This window comes from Arachis hypogaea, chromosome 17, assembly GCF_003086295.3.
Source record: "Arachis hypogaea cultivar Tifrunner chromosome 17, arahy.Tifrunner.gnm2.J5K5, whole genome shotgun sequence".
Classification (NCBI taxonomy): Eukaryota; Viridiplantae; Streptophyta; class Magnoliopsida; order Fabales; family Fabaceae; genus Arachis; species Arachis hypogaea.
The window spans coordinates 83,765,300-83,784,286 of NC_092052.1; the positions used below are offsets into that span (position 1 = coordinate 83,765,300).

An 18,987-nucleotide genomic window follows, 5' to 3' on the forward strand; every position below is an offset into this window, starting at 1 on the left:
TCCACATGATCATGAACCTAATAAAACATGAAAAACAATGATAATTAGATAAATAAACATTGGGTTGCCTCCCAACAAGTGCTTCTTTAATGTCAATAGCTTGACAGTGGGCTCTCATGGAGCCTCACAGATGTGCAGAGCTTTGTTGAGACCTCCTAACACCAAACTTAGAGTTTGGATATGGGGGGTTTGACACCAAACTTAGAGTCTGGTTGTGGCCTCCCAACACCAAACTTAGAGTTTGACTGTGGGGGCTTTGTTTGACTCTGCTTTGAGAGAAGCTTTTTATGCTTCCTCTCCATGGATACAGAGAGAGATCCTTGAGTTGTAAACACAAGGTTGTCCTTATTTATTTGAAGGATCAATTTTCCTCTGTCCACATCAATCACAGCTCTTGCTGTGGCTAGGAAGGGTCTTCCAAGGATGATGAATTCATCCTCATCCTTCCCAGTATCTAGGACTATGAAATCAGCAGGGATGTAAAGGCCTTCAACCTTTACTAACACGTCCTCTACTTGTCCATAAGCTTGTTTTCTTGAATTGTCTGCCATCTCTAATGAGATTTTAGTGGCTTGCACCCCAAAGATTCCCAGTTTCTCTATTACAGAGAGGGGCATGAGGTTTATCCTTGAACCAAGGTCACACAGAGCCTTTTTAAAGATCATGTTGCCTATGGTACAAGGTATTACGAACTTTCCAGGATCCTGTTTCTTCTGAGGCAATCTCAGTTGATCCAGATCACTTAGTTCATTGGTGAACAAGGGAGGTTCATCTTCCCAAGTTTCAATACCAAATAGTTTGGCATTCAGCTTCAAGATTGCACCAAGAAACTTGGTACTTGCTCTTCAGTAACATCCTCATTCTCTTCAGAAGAAGAATACTCATCAGAGCTCATGAATGGCATAAGGAGGTTCAATGGAATCTCTATGGTATCTAGATGAGTCTCAGATTCCTTTGGTTACTCAGAGGGAACTCCTTATTGATCACTAGATGTCCCAGGAGGTTTTCCTCACTAGGATTCACATCCTCAACCTCCCTAACAGGTTCGGCCATGGTAATTAATTCAATGGCCTTGCACTCTCCTTTTGGATTATCTTCTGTATTGCTTGGGAGAGTACTAGGAGGGATTTTAGTGATCCTTTTACTCAGCTGGCCCACTTGTGCTTCCAAATTTCTAATGGAAGACCTTGTTTCATTCATGAAGCTTACAGTGGCCTTGGACAGATCAGAGACTAAGTTTGCTAAATTAGAGGTATTTTGTCCAGAATTCTCTGTCTGTTGCTGAGTGGATGATGGAAAAGGTTTACTATTGTTAAACCTATTTCTTCCACCATTATTAAAGCCTTGTTGAGGCTTTTGTTGATCCTTCCATGAGAGATTTGGGTGATTTCTCCATGATGGATTATATGTGTTTCCATAAGGTTCACCCATATAATTTACCTCTGCTATTGCAGGGTTCTCAGGATCATAAGCTTCTTCTTCAGAAGATGCCTCTTGAGTACTGTTGCCTGCAGCTTGCATTCCATTCAGACTCTGAGAAATCATATTGACTTGCTGAGTCAATATTTTATTCTGAGCCAATATGGCATTCAGAGTATCAATTTCAAGAACTCCCTTCTTCATGGGCGTCCCATTATTCACAGGATTCCTTTCAGAAGTGTACATGAACTGGTTATTAGCAACCATGTCAATGAGTTCTTGAGCTTTTGCAAGCGTTTTCTTTAGGTGAATGGATCCACCTGCAGAAGTATCTAATGACATCTTAGCTAATTCAGACAGACCATCATAGAATATATCCAGGATAGTCCATTTTGAAAGCATGTCAGAAGGACACTTTTTGGTCAGTCCTTTGTATCTCTCCCAAGCTTCATAGAGGGATTCACCTTCTTTCTGTCTGAAGGTTTGAACATCCACTCTAAGCTTACTCAGCTTTTGAGGAGGAAAGAACTTGGCTAAGAAAGCCTTGACCAGCTTATCCCAAGAGTTCAAGGGAAAAGCATGAGCCTGTAGACTTTAGGATCTACTCCATTAGTCTTAACAGTATCACAGATCTGCAAGAATTCAGTTAAGAACTGAAAAGGATCTTCAGATGAAAGTCCATGAAACTTGCAGTTCTGCTGCATCAGAGAAACTAACTGAGGTTTCAGCTCAAAATTGTTTGCTCCAATAGCAGGAATGGAGATGCTTCTTCCATGTAAATTGGAATTAGGTGCAGTAAAGTCACCAAGCATCCTCCTTGCATTATTATTATTTTCGGCTGCCATCTCCTCTTCTTGTTCAAAAATTTCTGAAAGGTGCTTGCTGGATTGTTGTAATTTAGCTTCTCTTAGTTTCCTCTTCAGAGTCCTTTCAGGTTCTGGATCTGCTTTAACAAGAATGCCTTTTTCCTTGTTCCCGCTCATAAGAAGGAGAAGAGAACAAGAAAAGAAGAGGAATCATCTATGTCACAGTAAAGAGGTTCCTTATTAGTAGAAGAAGAAAAGGAATAGGGGTGAAGAAGAATGAAGAATCCAAACACAAGGGTAAGGATAGGAGCAGTGATGTGAGATGAAGAGAAGTGTTAGTAGATAAATAAATAATTAGAAGGAGATGAGGGAGAAGGTGAATTTTCGAAAATTATTTTTGAAAAAGGGTTAGTGATTTTCGAAAATAGTTTTTGAAAAAGGTTAGTAGTTTTCGAAAATTAAAATCAAAAATTAAAATAATTAGTTAATTAAAAAGAAATTTTGAAAAAAGATGGAGGATATTTTCGAAAATTAGAGAGAGAGAGAGTTAGTTAGGTAGTTTTGAAAAAGATAAGAAATACACAAAAAGTTAGTTAATTAGTTGAAACAAATTTGAAAATCAATTTTTGAAAAGATAAGAAGATAAGAAGTTAGGAAAGATATTTTGAAATCAAATTTTTGAAAAAGATATGATTTTGAAAAAGATAAGATAGAAAGATATTTTTGAAAAGATTTGATTGAAATTAGTTTTGAAAAAGATTTGATTTTTAAAATCACAATTAATGACTTGATTCACAAGAAATCACAAAATATGATTTTAGAACTTAAAGTTTGAATCTTTCTTAACAAGCAAGTAACAAACTTGAAATTTTTGAATCAAAACATTAATTGATGATGTTATTTTCGAAAATTATGATATAAAATTAAGAAAAATATTTTTGAAAAATATTTTTAAAATTTTCGAAAATAACTAAGAAAAATGAAAAAGATTTTGAAAAAGATAAGATTTTTTTAAAATTGAAAATTTGATTTGACTCATGAAAACAACTAGATTTTAAAAATTTTTGAAAAAGTCAAATCTAATTTTCGAAATTTTAAGAGAAGAAAAAGGAAAAGATATTTTTTTTTAAATTTTTAATGATGAGAGAGAAAAACAACAAAAATGATGCAATGCATGAAAGTTTTGGATCAAAACAATGTGATGAATGCAAGAATGCTATGAATGTCAAGATGAACACCAAGAACACTTTGAATGTCAAGATAAACACCAAGAACATATTTTTGAAAAATTTTTAATGCAAAGAAAACATGCAAGATACCAAACTTAGAAATCCTTAATGCTTAGGCACTAAGAATTCAAGAATGCATATGAAAAACAAGAAAAGACACAAAACATGAACACATCAAGATCAAACAAGAAGACTTACCAAGAACAACTTGAAGATCATGAAGAACACTATGAATGCATGAATTTTTCGAAAAATGCAAGATGAGTATGCAATTGACACCAAACTTAAAATCTGACTCAAGACTCAAATAAGAAACATGAAATATTTTTGAATTTTATGATTTTATGATTTTTTTTTTGTCTTTTCTTTTAGTTTTTTTTGAAAATCATTTTGAAAAAAAGAAAAATAAGGATTCCAAAATTTTTAATATGAATTCCAGGAATCTTATGCTCTTTAGACTAAAGCTCCAATCAAAGGGTCAGGCATGGCCTAATAGCCAGCCAAGCTTTAGTATGTAACTTAGACATGACACGCCTAACATGCCCTACAGCCAGCCAGGCTTCAACATGCTTCATGAAACACTAGAATTCATTTAAAAATTCTGAAGAAAAATATATTTTTTTGAAAACATTTTTTTATTTAAAATTTTTTTTTTCGAAAACAAAGGAGAAAATTTTGAAAGATTTTTGAAAAATTTTTTGAAAATAAAACAAAAAGAAAATTACCTAATCTGAGCAACAAGATGAACCGTCAGTTGTCCAAACTCGAACAATCCCCGGCAACGGCGCCAAAAACTTGGTGCACAAAATTGTGATCTCTGGTAATGGCTCCAAAAACTTGGTGCTCTAATCTCAATTCATAATTTGTCACAACTTCGATACAACTAACCAGCAAGTGCACTGGGTCGTCCAAGTAATAAACCTTACGTGAGTAAGGGTCGATCCCACGGAGATTGTTGGTATGAAGCAAGCTATGGTCACCTTGTAAATCTCAGTCAGGCGGATAATAATTGATTATGGAGTTTTTGAAAATAATACTAATTAAACAGAAAATAAGGATAGAAATACTTATGTAAATCATTGGTGAGAATTTCAGATAAGCGCATAGAGATGCTTTCGTTCCTCTGAACCTCTGCTTTCCGGCTGCCTTCATCCAATCAATCCTACTCCTCTCCATGGCTGGCTTTTTGTAAGGATATCACCGTTGTCAATGGCTACTTTTAATCCTCTCTAGAAAATGGTCCGATGCGCTGTCACTGCATGGCTAATCGTCTGGAGGCATCACCCTTGTCAATGGCTGCATCCCATCCTCTTGTGAAAATGGTCCAAATGCTCTGTCACAGCACGGCTAATCATTTGAGGTTCTCGATCACACTGGAATAGGATTCACCCTCCTTTTGCGTCTGTCACTATGCCCAGCACTCGCGAGTTTGAAGTTCGTCACAGTCATTCAATCCCAGAGTCTTACTCGGAATACCACAGACAAGGTTTAGACTTTCCGGACTCTCATGAATGCCGCCATCAATCTAGCTTATACCACGAAGATTCTGATTAAGAGATGCAAGAGATACTCATTCAATCTAAGGTAGAACGGAAGTGGTTGTCAGGCACGCGTTCATAGGGAATGATGATGATTGTCACGTTAATCACATTCAGGTTGAAGTGTGAATGAATATCTTAGAAGCAGAATAAGTTGAATTGAATAGAAAAACAGTAGTACTTTGCATTAGTCTTTGAGGAACAGCAGAGCTCCACACCTTAATTTATGGAGTGTAGAAACTCTACCGTTAAAAATACATAAGTGAAAGGTCCAGGCATGGCCGAATGGCCAGCCCCCAAAACGAGATCACAGGATCAAAATACAATCCAGGATGTCAAATACAATAGTAAGAAGTCCTATTTATAATAAACTAGCTACTAGGGTTTACAGAAGTAAGTAATTGATGCATAAATCCACTTTCGGGGCCCACTTGGTGTGTGCTTGGGCTGAGCTTGAAGTCTACACGTGGAGAGGTCGTTCTTGGAGTTGAACGCCAGCTTTTGTGCCATTTTGGGCGTTGAACTCCACTTTGCAACTTGTTTCTGGCGCTGGACGCCAGAATTTGGCAGAAAGCTGGCGTTGAACGCCAGTTTGCGTCATCTAAACTTAGAAAAAGTATGGACTATTATATATTTCTGGAAAGCCCTGGATGTCTACTTTCCAACGCAATTGGAAGCGCACCATTTTGAGTTCTGTAGCTCCGGAAAATCTATTTTGAGTGCAGGGAGGTCAGAATCCAACAGCATCAGCAGTCCTTCTTCAACCTCTGAATCTGATTTTTGCTCAAGTCCCTCAATTTCAGCCAGAAAATACCTGAAATCACAGAAAAACACACAAACTCATAGTAAAGTCCAGAAATATGAATTTATCATAAAAACTAATGAAAACATCCCTAAAAGTAACTAGATTCTACTAAAAACATACTAAAAACAATGCCAAAAAGCGTATAAATTATCCGCTCATCAATTAGCTAACAACTCTAGATCACCAACATAAGTTGGGTTTGCATGACTCAAGATTGCCTAATTACTCTTTCCAAGCCAAAAATGCTCAAAATCTACTCTAACATCCTTCCAAGCATTTGATCAAACACTTGGAAGGCATAAAAGGAAAGCATGATAAATGACAAGGAATGTAAATCTACACTACTTAATTTCAAGGAATTAAACAACAACAAATCCAAATCAACAATAAAGGAACATGAATCATAAATTGCATTGAATTGAAAATAAAAGAACCAAAAAGTGCATCAACAACAAAGTAAGCAATTACTTGAATGAAATACAAAATTAGAGAGAGGAAGAGTAGAGGAACAAGGAATTATAAAAGAAAAGTATATCAAAGCATGAATTAAACCTAGATCTAAGATGAAAATGTCCTAATCCTAACCTAATTCTAGAGAGAAGAGGGAGCTTCTCTCTCTAGAAAACTAACTAAAGGCTCATGTTGGCTAAACTAATTGCTCCCCCCTTTTCCCAAACTTGAATTCTGCATGAAATAGCATTAGAAATGAGTTGGGTTGGGCCCAAAGTGCTTCAGAAATCGCTGGGGCGATTTTACCTTAGTGGGCCACGGCAGAATCGGCGCGCACGCGTACATGGCACGTGCGCGCCCCTCAACGCAAAGCAACATATGGTAAATTTTATATCATTTCGAAGCCCCAGATGTTAGCTTTCCAACGCAACTAGAACCGCCTCATTTGGACCTCTGTAGCTAAAGTTATGGTCGATTGAGTGCGAAGAGGTCGGGCTTGACAGCTTTCCGGTTCCTTCATTTGTTCATTTGTTCTCCCGCTTGCATGCTTTTCTCCTCACTTCTTCTATCCAATACTTGCCCTATGAACCTGAAATCACTTAACAAATATATCAAGGCATTGAATGGAATTAAAGTGAATTAAAATTACTAATTTTAGGGCCTAAAAAGCATGTTTTCATATTTAAGCACAATTCAAGGGAGAATTACAAGACCATGCTATTTTATTGAATAAATGTGAGAAAAGGTGATAAAATTTCCCAAAATAAGCACAAGATAAACCACAAAATCGGGGTTTATCAAATCTCCCCACACTTAAACTAAGCATGTCCTCATGCTAAAATCAAGAAAGAAGCAAAGGGACATCAACATTTATTCAATGCAAACTAACTACATGCAATCTATGTATATGCAATCTAAATACATGAATGCATCCACTTGGTCAAAATAAATCAATTTCCAAGAATACATATAGAAACACAAGGGCTAAGGCAATAGCAATCACTCAACCCACAATTGAATTGAATTATTAAGAAGATTTTACAAACTTGCAAGAAAAGACATGATCATGGGTGAAAACATGTAATTGAGCAATCGAACCCTCACCGGATGTGTATCCGCTCTAGTCACTCAAGTGTATGGGGTTGATTCACTCAATCCTCCCTTAACCATGCTTTCCAAGATTTGTTTTTCATCTAACAATCAACAATTATTTCATGCATGCATACAAATATCATGAGGACTTCCCATAGGTTGTAATGGGGTTAGGGTCAAGGTAAGATGCATATGGTCAAGTGGGCTTGAGATTTGAATCTTTGATTGACTTAAACTTTCCACCTAACCTATGACAACCTATACAATTTTAAACAAACCTAACTACCCATTCTTCACTTTTTCCACACACTCATGCATTCTCTTTTTTATCACCACCCATATGCATTAACTTTTATTGAACTTTGAACTTTGGGGCATTTTTGTCCCCTTTTTTATTGTAATTCTTTTTTTTCTTTATATATATATATATTTTTTTTTTCAAATTTTTTTTTCAAACTAAAATATATACAAGAACACAATGCATATGGTTTACACATGATTAATACATGAGTATGTTCCCAATTCCCAAGATTCTCAACACAAATACAAAAATACACTTTTATCTCTACCCAATGTTCCTAATTTTCCCAAAATCAAATAATAAATACTCTCACTAGCCTAAGCTAATAAAAGATCCAAATTAAGGGATATTTATTGTTTTTCACTTAGGCTTGTAATGTGCTACAATTAAGAATAAGTGGGTAAAGCATAGGCTCAAAATTGGCTAACAATGGAAAGTAAAAGGTAGGCTATTTGGGTAAATGAGCTATTTGAACAATGGCCTCAATCATATAAATGCATGTATACATAAAATAATGGACATATAGAATTAAACAAATCAAAGATTACAATCATAGGAAGAGAATAATGCACACAAGAATGAAAGTAAGTGGTTATGTATGATGCAACCACACAATTAGGCTCAAATCTCACATGTTTGTGTTCTTAGCTCAAAAATCATGTTCCACAAAGTATATAATTCAAGCAAGTTCTAAAAAATTTTTTTTTTTCAATTGGGGTGCTCTATAGATAAAATCCTTGGAAAATATCATGATTTTGACTAAGCTTAATGTATACATATGCAAAATAAGAAAATACAACTAAAAATCCTAAAATGAAATGCAAAAGTGTTGGGATTAGAAACTTGTCACCCAAAAATGCCGAGCGGTCGGATGACCTCCCCACACTTAAAAGTTTGCACCGTCCTCGGTGCACTAAATGAGCAAGGGGGTACGGCGACTTTCCTAGTTGCTACCTTCAGCTGGTAGATCAACCGGTTGTTGCGTGTTCTTCGTTCCGCTTCCATTTTTGCTTATGGTGCATCAATCATGAAAAACAAAATAAACACCGTAAGATGAGGAAATACAAAAGCTAGGAAGCGTACATTGTTGGAATGAGGTGAATCACTAGAATTGAGTGAGTGAATTGGTGTGACATTGATGAAAAATAGTTGTATGGGTTCTAACTTGCATGCGGTTTAGAACTCACACTCTAGTATTTAAAAAATCATGTCACAATTATACAAAAGAAGAAACACATTTCACTCATTCTAGTGTGCTTGAGATACCTTAAAAGACTTGTAGGTTAAGTCAACCAAACAAGTAGTGAAGAAGCATAAAAGCATTCAAGCAAAAATCAAGCAATTGTGAAATTGGATAATGCATGGACATTGATTGATGTGTAGGTAGACTTAGTGAACAAAATGGTTTATGAAACTCACACAACAATCAATGACACATATTGAAGTTGTTGCAACACCTAAGTGACATAGAGGTGAAACACATGGATGCTATGGAACTTAGGAAGAAAAAGATAAAAGTGGAAATCAATCACATAGCAAGCATGGCCCACAAAGCTTTACAAAGCTCAAAAATATGTCACTAGGTAAGCTTTCGATCCAATTTCATAATCCCACAAACTCAATGCATGAAATAGGTGATAATCAATTAGAACAAGCATCCTAAAAAAAATGCATTGATAATGTACAATTGCCTAACAATAGATGATGAATGCATGGTGGCCAAAACATGCAATTCAAAGAGGTAAGATGCATGAAGGTAATGTAACAAGTACTTGGTATTCACGGATGTTCAACATGAAAATCCAAAACCAAGTAATAAATTGTAACCTCAACAAGGGAATCCAACAATGACAATTAACAACAATGATGTTAAACTAACATCCTATCAGTAATAAGCAGCAGTAAATAGTAAACAAGATTAGTGATCCAACACGTATAATGGAAAACAAAAGTTAAACTAACTAACTAACTAAAAGAAATGGTGTTACATGATATTTGGTAGTTTTGGATGATATTTGAAGGGTGGAAGGAAAAGAAGAGAAGAGAGAAGAAGGAAAGAAATGGAAAGAGGAGAAGAAAAGAAGGTAGGTGAAACAGGGCAATCCACGCATGCGCGCCATGTGTGCATAAGCGTGGATGGATGAAATGGAAGTGACGCGTACGCTACGGCACGCACGCGCGTCGGTTGGTTATTTCGAGAGTGGCGCGTCCGCGCAAGCTGCGCGTGCGCGTACCTTTGGGCACAAAGTTGGCACACTCCAGGCACAACTCTCGGAAAAATGTATGGAGGGTGGAAAAATTCAATCCACGCGTACGCATACATGGCGCGTGCGCATGGATGGCCGAAAACACTTGGGTACGCGTACGCGTAAAGTGCGCGTGCGCGTGGATTGTGCTCTGTTTTTCAAAATTTTTCTATGTTTTTGCACCAAACCAAGCATTCCGAACCTCCAATCAACTACCAAAACATAATAAAACCTTATTTAACCTACTAGACTCCCAAATAAACTTAACTAAGTAATCAAAACATGAAATTAAACCTATTTTACCAATATTTACAAAGAGGAAAAGGGAAAGAGTTTACCATGGTGGGTTGTCTCCCACCTAGCACTTTTGTTTATTGTCCTTAAGTTGGACTTATGGGGAGCTCCTCATCAAGGTGGCTTGTGCTTGAATCCATCCTTGAACATCCACCAATGCTTGGACTTCCATTGTGCTTCATCATTCAAAGTTAATAACCCCAAGCTTTGATGGAGTTCTTCACAAACCATAGGCTCCCAAAGTTGGTCTTCCTTGTGTGATCCGGGATCCCACACTTTATTTTCACACCCATCCTTGAGTTGATCATGGTGATTTCCTCTGGGTGGCAAGAGAGATGAATTCTCATGGAAGTACCAAACTATCCTCCTAGACCCATCCAATTGAGCACTAGTCCAACCTTTACTCCTTGAAGCTTCAACCATAATGAGCCTAGACTTACAACGCCAACCACGAAACATCTTTCTTTTACGCTTCATCCCACAAAGAATCCTAAGTTGACCATCCGTTTCAAGCAAGCCATACTCAAGTGGGATAATAAAGATAATAGAAATGAGTTTCATCCACTCAAATGAAGGTGTAGATGGCAACCTAGGCAAAGGTGATTCCAAGGGTCTTGACAAGGCGTATTCAATTCCCATCCTCCTTTTTCTAAGGACTTCCACCTCTCCACAAGATCTCTTAGTTTCAATCCTTTGTTCAACAATTTTATCTAAACATTTTCCCTTACTCAAATCATAAATGGGAGGACGAGAGAGATTTACCTCCACATTGCTATCAAATCCAATGGGGGAAGGTTCTTCATTTTCAAAGGATTCTTCACCACTAAGACTTGGTGCTTGATCTTCGTCACCAAGGGAACTCAATTCTTGCTCTATCCCATCCAATTCTTCACAAGAGATATGCCTTGGAAGTTGTGCACATTTCTCCTTAGCATCAAATTTAATCATCTTGGGGGGGGGGGGTTTCTTCAATCCTAGACTCCCAAGGTGGTTCTGCATCTCCTAAGTCTTCAACCACTTCTTCCCCTTGTTCAATAATCTCTACCTCTTCCTCTTGTTGCATTTCTTGCTTTAACTCCTCTTCTTCACCTTGGAGCTTCAAGTTCACTCCCTCACTAAGCTCCTTGGTTGCTTCTCCACATTCCACAATGGAAGTGCCTTGATCGCATAGGCTTAGGCGGGATGAGACTATGTTGCTAATGGCTTCTACCATGATAGCCATTTTTGCTCTTAACTCCTCAAATTTCTTTTCATCCTCCTCGTGTCGCCTTAAGAGATGAGATTCAAGATCTCTCAATTCTAGCATGAGGGCTTCATCGGGAGGTGATGGTGGAAGAGAGGGTTCATTGTTTGAGGGAAGGGTATTGTAGTTGGTAGGTGGTTCTTCTTGGTAGGGTTGTGGTGGTTCAATATTTCCCATTCTTTCCATTTGTTGCACAAAACACTCCATGGTTGCTTGAAATTGATCCAATGTCTCCTTGAAACGATCCCTTGACTCTTGTTCTTCTTGGATATCATGAGTAGGATCATATGACTCTTGGATTGGAGGGCATGAATATTCTTCCATGGGAGGTTGTGGTGGAAAGTAGTATTCATCTTGTGGTTGGAAATTTTCATACATTGGAGGTGGTTCACTTGGTAATAATATGGAGGGGGTGGCTCTTGAAAATGTTGATGTTGAAATGGTGGTGGCTCTATGTGTGGCTCATATGGCTCATATGGTTGTTGGTAGGATGGATATGGATTAGGGTCATATGAAGATAGTTGGTAAGAAGGGGCTTGTGAGTATGTTTGAGGGCTATGTTGAGGATATGGCTCATAGGCATATGGTGGTGGTTCTTGAAAGTCACAAGGGGATTCACCATAGCCATTGGATTGGCATGCATCATAGAATGGCTCTTCTTCATAGTGCATTGGTGGAGGTTGTTGCCATGAGCATTGATTTGGTTATCCCATCCTTGATGCACATCTTCATTGAGGTTCTCATTTCCTACAACATAGTTATAATCACACTCATAGCCAAAGTGAGAATTCATAGTGAAAAGTGAAAATAAGAAACAAAAAGCTAACAAGAAATAATGAAACAAAGTCCTAAAACTAACAAAAACTAACAAGCAATCCAAAAATCAAGCTATTCACAATATTCACATATATACAATAACCAATAACATAACACCATTGCAACTCCCCGGCAACGGCGCCATTAATTTGATAAGCTAAAGATTGTTGTGGGTAAGGAATTTCACAAAATATTTACGTTGCAAGTATAGCTCCAAACCAACAAACAACTCTCGCATCAAATTAAATTTTAGGTTGTCACAAGTACAAACCCCAAATAAGAAATAACCGGAGTATTTTGGACTCCGGGTCTTCTCACAAGGAATTGCAATGAAGTGTATGATTATTGCCTATGAGGGGACAAGGGGGTTTTGATTTATGAGAGGGCAAGGAAAGTAAATTGGGCAAGAAAAGTAAATCAAGTAAACAACTAAAGAAAGCAAGTAATAAAGAGAGACATTCATGGCAAGGATTGAGATCATAGGCTTTCTATCCTAGTCATGCATGATTAATTCATCTTATTTAGTCAACTCCCACATCGGGAGAATGTCAAACAAGACTAATTAATCATGTCACAAATATAAACAAGAATTTATCTCATTACGTCAACTCCAACAAATAGGGAGAAAGTCTAACGAGACTAGCTAATCTCAATCCAAAAGTCCTAACCAACTTACTAATTAAACTAGCAAAAGATTAGCGTCAATGGAAACAATATTCCATAAGTCCTAATCAACTCACTAATTAAATTAGCAAAAGATTAGCATCAATGGAAACAATATTAGCTAACAATTCTAGATCACCAACATAAGTTGGGTTTTCATGACTCAAGATTGCCTAATTACTCTTTCCAAGCCAAGAATGCTCAAAATCTACTCTAACATCCTTCCAAGCATTTGATCAAACACTTGGAAGGCATAAAAGGAAAGCATGATAAATGACAAGGAATGTAAATCTACACTACTTAATTGCAAGGAATTAAACAACAACAAATCTAAATCAACAATAAAGGAACATGAATCATAAATTGCATTGAATTGAAAATAAAAGAACCAAAAAGTGCATCAACAACAAAGTAAGCAATTACTAGAATGAAATACAAAATTAGAGAGAGGAAGAGTAGAGGAACAAGGAATTATAAAAGAAAAGTAAATCAAAGCATGAATTAAACCTAGATCTAAGATGAAAATGTCCTAATCCTAACCTAATTCTAGAGAGAAGAGGGAGCTTCTCTCTCTAGAAAACTAACTAAAAGCTCATGTTGGCTAAACTAATTGCTCCCCCCTTTGCCCAAGCTTGAATTCTGCATGAAATAGTATTAGAAATGAGTTGGGTTGGGCCCAAAGTGCTTCAGAAATCGCTGGGGGCGATTTCACCTTAGTGGGCCACGGCAGAATCGGCGCGCACGCGTACATGGCGCGTGCGCGCCCCTTAACGCAAATCAACATATGGCAAATTTTATATCATTTTGAAGTCCCGGATGTTAGCTTTCCAACGCAATTGGAACCGCTTCATTTGGACCTCTGTAGCTCAAGTTATGGTCGATTAAGTGCGAAGAGGTCGGGCTTGACAGCTTTCCGGTTCCTTCATTTCTTCATTTGTTCTCCCCGCTTGCATGCTTTTCTCCTCACTTCTTCCATCCAATACTTTCCCTATGAACCTGAAATCACTTAACAAATATATCAAGGCATCGAATGGAATTAAAGTGAATTAAAATTACCAATTTTAGGGCCTAAAATGCATGTTTTCACATTTAAGCACAATTCAAGGGAGAATTACAAAACCATGCTATTTTATTGAATAAATGTGAGAAAAGGTGATAAAATTCCCCAAAATAAGCACAAGATAAACCACAAAATCGGGGTTTATCAGATTCCTCTTCTTTTTTTTTGGTCTCTTCTTTTTCATATGAGCAGGAACAAGGACAAGAACATTTTTGTTGAAGCTGATCCTGAACCTGAAAGGACTCTGAAGAGGAAGCTAAGGGAAGCTAAAGCACAACTCTCTGGAGAAAATCTGACATAAATTTTTGAAAACGAAGGAGACATGGCCGAAAATAATAAAAATGCAAGGAAGATGCTTGGTGACTTTATTGCACCAAATTCTAATTTACATGGAAGAAGCATCTCAATCCCTGCCATTGGAGCAAACAATTTTGAGCTAAAGCCTCAATTAGTTTCTCTGATGCAACAGAACTGCAAGTTTCATGGACTTCCATCAGAAGATCCTTTTCAGTTCTTAACTAAATTCTTGCTTTTCCCGTTTAAGACCAATGGGGTTGATCCCGAGGTCTACAGGCTTATGCTTTTCCCGTTTGCTGTAAGAGACAGAGCTAGAATATGGTTGGAATCTCAACCTAAGGATAGCCTGAACTCTTGGGATAAGCTGGTCACGGCTTTCTTAGCCAAGTTCTTTCCTTCTCAAAAGCTTAGTAAGCTTAGAGTGGATGTTCAAACATTCAGACAGAAAGAAGGTGAATCCCTCTATGAAGCTTGGAAGAGATATAAGCAACTGAACAAAAAGTGTCCTTCTGACATGCTTTCAGAATGGACCATCCTGGATATATTCTATGATGGTCTGTCTGAATTATCAAAGATGTCATTAGACCATTCTGCAGGTGGATCCATTCACCTAAAGAAAACACCTGCAGAAGCTCAAGAACTCATTGACATGGTTGCAAATAACCAGTTCATGTACACTTCTGAAAGGAATCTTGTAAGTAATGGGACGCCTCAGAGGAAGAGAGTTCTTGAAATTGATGCTCTGAAATGCCATATTGGCTCAGAACAAAATATTGACTCAGCAAGTCAATATGATTTCTCAGAGTTTGAATGGATTGCAAGCTGCATCCAACAGTACTCAAGAGGCATCTTCTGAAGAAGAAGCTTATGATCCTGAGAACCCTACAATAGTAGAGGTGAATTACATGGGTGAACCCTATGGAAACACCTATAATCCCTCATGGAGAAATCATCCAAATTTCTCATGGAAGGATCAACAAAAGCCTCAACAAGGCTTTAATAATGGTGGAAGAAACAGGTTTAGCAATAGCAAGCCTTTTCCATCATCCACTCAGCAACAGATAGAGAATTCTGAGCAGAATCCATCTAGCTTAGCAAATATAGTCTCTGATCTATCTAAGGCCACTCTAAGTTTCATGAATGAAACAAGGTCCTCCATTAGAAATTTGGAGGCACAAGTGGGCCAGCTGAGTAAAAGAGTCACTGAAACTCCTCCTAGTACTCTCCCAAACAATACAGAAGAGAATCCAAAAAGAGAGTGCAAGGCCATTACCTTTCTTGGTATGGCCGAACCCAAAGAGGAGGGGGAGGACGTGAATCCTAGTGAGGAAGACCTCCTGGGATGCTCAGTGACCAATATGGAGTTTCCCTTTGAGGAACCAAAGGAATATGAGGTTCATCTAGAGACCATAGAGATTCCATTGAACCTCCTTCTGCCCTTCATGAGCTCTGATGAGTATTCTTCTTCTGAAGAGAATGAAGACGTCACTAAAGAGCAAGTTGCTAAGTACCTTGGTGCAATCATGAAGCTGAATGCCAAATTATTTGGTAATGAGACTTGGGAAGATGAACCTCCCTTGCTCACCAATGAACTAAATGCATTGGATAGGCAGAAATTACCTCAAAAGAAACAGGATCCTGGTAAATTCCTAATTCCCTGTAACATAGGCACCATGACCTTTGAGAAGGCTCTGTGTGACCTGGGGTCAGGAATAAACTTAATGCCACTCTCTGTAATGGAGAAACTTGGGATCTTTGAGGTGCAAGCTTCCAGAATCTCTTTAGAGATGGCAGACAACTCAAGAAAACAGGCTTATGGACAAGTAGAGGACGTGTTGGTAAAGGTTGAAGGCCTTTACATCCCTGCTGATTTCATAATCCTAGACACTAGGAAGGATGAGAATGAATCCATCATCCTTAGAAGACCCTTCCTAGCCACAGCAAGAGCTGTGATTGATGTGGACAGAGGAGAGTTAGTCCTTCAACTGAATGAGGACAACCTTGTGTTTAAAACTCAAGGATCTCCTTCTGAAACCATAGAGAGGAAACATGAAAAGCTTCTCTCACTGCAGAGTCAACAAAAGCCCCCACAGTCAAACTCTAAGTTTGGTATTGGGAGGCCACAACCAAACTCTAAGTTTGGTGTTGAACCCCCACATTCAAACTCTAAGTTTGGTGTTGGGAGGTTCCAACCTTGCTCTGATTATCTGTGAGGCTCCATGAGAGCTCACTGTCAAGTTATTGACATTAAAGAAGCACTTGTTGGGAGGCAACCCAATGGAATTTAATTTTATTTTTATTGTTATTTCGTGTTTTATTAGGTTGATGATCATGTGGAGTCACAAAAACTACTGAAAAATAAAAAAACAGAATGAAAAATAACATTAAAAACAGCTCACCCTGGAGGAAGAACTTACTGGCGTTTAAACGCCAGTAAGAAGCATCAAACTGGCGTTTAACACCAGAAAGAAGCATCAAGCTGGTATTAAACGCCAGAAACAAGCACCAGACTGGTGTTTAACGCCAGAACAGAGCATGGAACTGGCGTTAAACGCTAGAAACAAGCAACATTTGGGCGTTTAACACTAAAAACAAGCAGCAAGCTGGCGTTTAATGCCAGACATGCATGCTAAGGGCGTTTTACACGCCTAATTGGAGCAGGGATGTTAAGTCCTAGACCCCACTGGTTCCCCACCTCTTCTTCTCTCCTCTTCACACCTTTCCATAACCCTCTTCCCCAAATACCCTTCACCAATCACCTCCATACCTCTTCCAAAACCATCATACAACCCACCAACACCCACCCACTCAAATTCAAACCATCACTCCTTCCTTTTTACACATCACACCCCCTTGGCCGAATTCACATATCTCCCTCCATCTCCTCCATTTTCTTCTTCTTCTACTACTTTCTTTCTTCTTTTGCTCGGAGACGAGCAAACATTTTAAGTTTGGTGTGGTAAAAGCATTGCTTTTTGTTTTTCCATAACCATTAAAGGCACCTAAGGCCAGAGAAACCTCAAGAAAGAGGAAAGGGAAGGCAATTACTTCCACCTCTGAGTCATGGGAGATGGAAAGATTCATCTCACAAGCCCATCATTAAGAAAAGGATGGAACAAACAAGAGATCATGGACCTCAACAAGAGCATGAGGAAATTCCTCACCATGAAATCCCTGAGATACCTCAGGGGATGCACTTCCCTCCACAAAACTATTGGGAGCAAATCAACACTTCCTTAGGAGAATTAAGTTCCAACATGGGACAACTAAGGGTGGAGCACCAAGAGCACTCCATCATCCTCCATGAGATTAGAGAAGGTCAAAGAGCTATGAGGGAGGAGAAACAAAGGCAAGGAAGAAACATAGAGGAGCTCAAGAGCACCATTGGTTCTTCAAGAAGAGGAAGACGCCACCCTCACTAAGGTGGACCCGCTCCTTAATCTCCTTGTTCTTATTTTCCTGTTATTCGTTTACTATGCTTCATGTTTAATTATGTTTGTGTCTTTACTATATGATCATTAGTGTCTAAGTGTCTATGTCTTAAAGCTATGAATGTCCTATGAATCCATCACCTCTCTTAAATGAAAAATGTTCTAAAAACAAAAGAACAAGAAGTACAAGATTTTGAATTCATCCTTGAAACTAGTTTAATTATTTTGATGTGGTGACAATACTTTTTGTTTTTTGAATGAATGCTTAAACAGTGCATATGTCTCTTGAATTTGTTGTTTATGAATGTTAAATATGTTAGCTCTTGAAAGAATGATGAAAAAGGAGACATGTTATTGATAATTTGAAAAATCATAAAAATGATTCTTGAAGCAAGAAAAAGCAGTGAATAGAAAAGCTTACGAAAAAAAAAAAGAAAAGAAAAATGGCGAAAAAAAAGAAAAAGAAAAAGCAAGCAGAAAAAGCCAAAAGCTCTTTAAACCAAAAGACAAGAGCAAAAAGCCAATAGCCCTTAAAACCAAAAGGCAAGGGTAATAAAAAGGATCTAAGGCTTTGAGCATCAGTGGATAGGAGGGCCTAAAGGAATAAAATCCTGGCCTAAGTGGCTAAACCAAGCTGTCCCTAACCATGTGCTTGTGGCGTGAAGGTGTTAAGTGAATACTTGAGACTGAGCGGTTAAAGTCAAGGTCCAAAGCAAAAAAAAAAAAGAGTGTGCTTAAGAACCCTAGACACCTCTAATTGGGGACTTTAGCAAAGCTGAGTCACAATTTGAAAAGGTTCACCGAGTTATGTGTCTGTGGCATTTATGTATCCAGTGGTAATACTGGAAAACAAAGTGCTGAGGGCCACGGCCAAGACTCATAAAGTAGCTGTGTTCAAGAATCAACATATTGAACTAGGAGAATCAATAACACTATCTGAATTCTAAGTTCCTATAGATGCCAATCATTCTGAACTTCAATGGATAAAGTGAGTTGCCAAAACTATTCAAGAGGCAAAAAGCAACAAGTCCCGCTCATCTGATTGGAGCTAAGTTTCATTGATGTTTGGAATTTATAGAATATTCTCTTCTTTTTATCCTATTTGATTTTCAGTTGCTTGGGGACAAGCAACAATTTAATTTTGGTGTTGTGATAAGCGGATAATTTATACGGTTTTTGGCATTATTTTTACATAGTTTTTAGTATGATTTAGTTAGTTTTTAGTATATTTTCATTAGTTTTTAAATAAAAAACACATTTCTGGACTTTACTATGATTTTGTGTGTTTTTCTCTGAT

General features: G+C 37.8%; 1 non-coding gene across 1 annotated transcript; it reads left to right on the forward strand.

Annotated features, from left to right (window-relative positions):
* The first annotated feature begins 1,815 nt into the window (after positions 1-1,815).
* Positions 1,816-1,923, forward strand: LOC112768535 (small nucleolar RNA R71). Its single transcript, XR_003185950.1, has one exon. It is a non-coding gene; the product is annotated as a small nucleolar RNA R71 (small nucleolar RNA).
* The last annotated feature ends 17,064 nt before the right edge of the window (positions 1,924-18,987 follow it).